This window comes from Olea europaea, chromosome 12 (assembly GCF_002742605.1).
Source record: "Olea europaea var. sylvestris chromosome 12, O_europaea_v1, whole genome shotgun sequence".
NCBI classification, from domain to species: domain Eukaryota; kingdom Viridiplantae; phylum Streptophyta; class Magnoliopsida; order Lamiales; family Oleaceae; genus Olea; species Olea europaea.
This window is the reverse complement of record NC_036248.1, coordinates 1,870,816-1,872,199: the sequence shown is the minus strand read 5'-3', so window position 1 is coordinate 1,872,199 and position 1,384 is coordinate 1,870,816.

The following is a 1,384-nucleotide window of genomic DNA, read 5'->3' as shown; positions in this document are numbered from 1 at the left end:
TTAAATATGTTATGAAAGTATTTATAAATGGTTTAAATTATAAATAGATAAAAAAATGAGTGAGGGATAAGTGGGTTGTACCTTTTTGGACCCTAGAAATGTGTTGCTAAAAAGTGGTTTTTGAGTTTTTATAAACATGAGCAAAGAGAGGCTTTGTGTTAATATATTTGCTAAGAAAAAGTATAGTGGAGCCTGACTATGTTGACTTTGCTGTTATGGACTTGATGTGCAAGCTTGAAGTTTAATCATTCTAGAAAAATATGTATTGTGGAATGCTTTATTTACCATGTTGTAGTTTTACATTCAATAACATTATTGTGTAGACTGTTCATTTTAGTATTTTTTTTTCTTTCATTTATAAATTATTACTCATTGGATCAGGAACATAGTTGCTTTTAGTTTGTGGATATGCATTTGATACTGTATTTGGGAGTATGCATGCCAATGCCATTAACTTGTATTGTCGATATGTTGTCTCCATTAATTCTCTATGTTGCAAGGCAACTAAATGGCATTCACCTTCAAGAAATGACAGTGTTAATTGTCAAATGACGAAAATACGGCTTCAAAAAAATGAAGAGGTTCGAAAAAAATAAATAGTTTGGTGGTTCAAATTTGCCCCCTTCAATGACCGAGATATCCTATCAAGTCATTCAGGATGTTTCTAAACTATGAGGTACACTCATGTTTTTGCACATGCACACATAAAATTATATCTTCATACATCTGATTTTTCTTAGCTATATGTTTGATTGTGGATCAGAACGAATTTCTATCATTTTCACGTCCATGAGACCAAAATTAATAGAATAGAAGGGAATACACAAGGGGAATATAAATGAAAATAGTGGTTAAAATGTATCGAAGGGGATTGTAAATGGGAAATGTTGGTGTCAACTGATATCCAATTCATATTAGTTTTTGTCTATCTTCATGCATTAATACAAATTTTTGAGTAGTGTGTAATTTCTGTTGTCTTGAATTGCATATGCATGTTTCTTTTCCATTCATTTTGGGTCGAACATTAACTCAAATATCCTTTCGTCAGGTCAAGTGATGCTCAGGATATTGCAGTCCAAATAAGTTATGTTTAATTGATAATTAAAGGAAATAATATAAGATTAGTGAATAACTTCTGGGCCATCAGTTTGAAGGAATGTACTTGGTCCTCCATTGATAATTAATAAGTTATTATAATATTCTAATTCTAATTTGATTAATAAGTTATTGTAATATTCTATTAGAATTCCATTGACCTTTATCCAAATTATATGCACCTTTAAACTCATTCCTAGTTAAATTCTTGTTCTTCGTAATTTTTATATATTGAATTGTACGGATCCTTTTAGTTCTTTGGATCAATTTTATGTAAATCCTTCTGAGA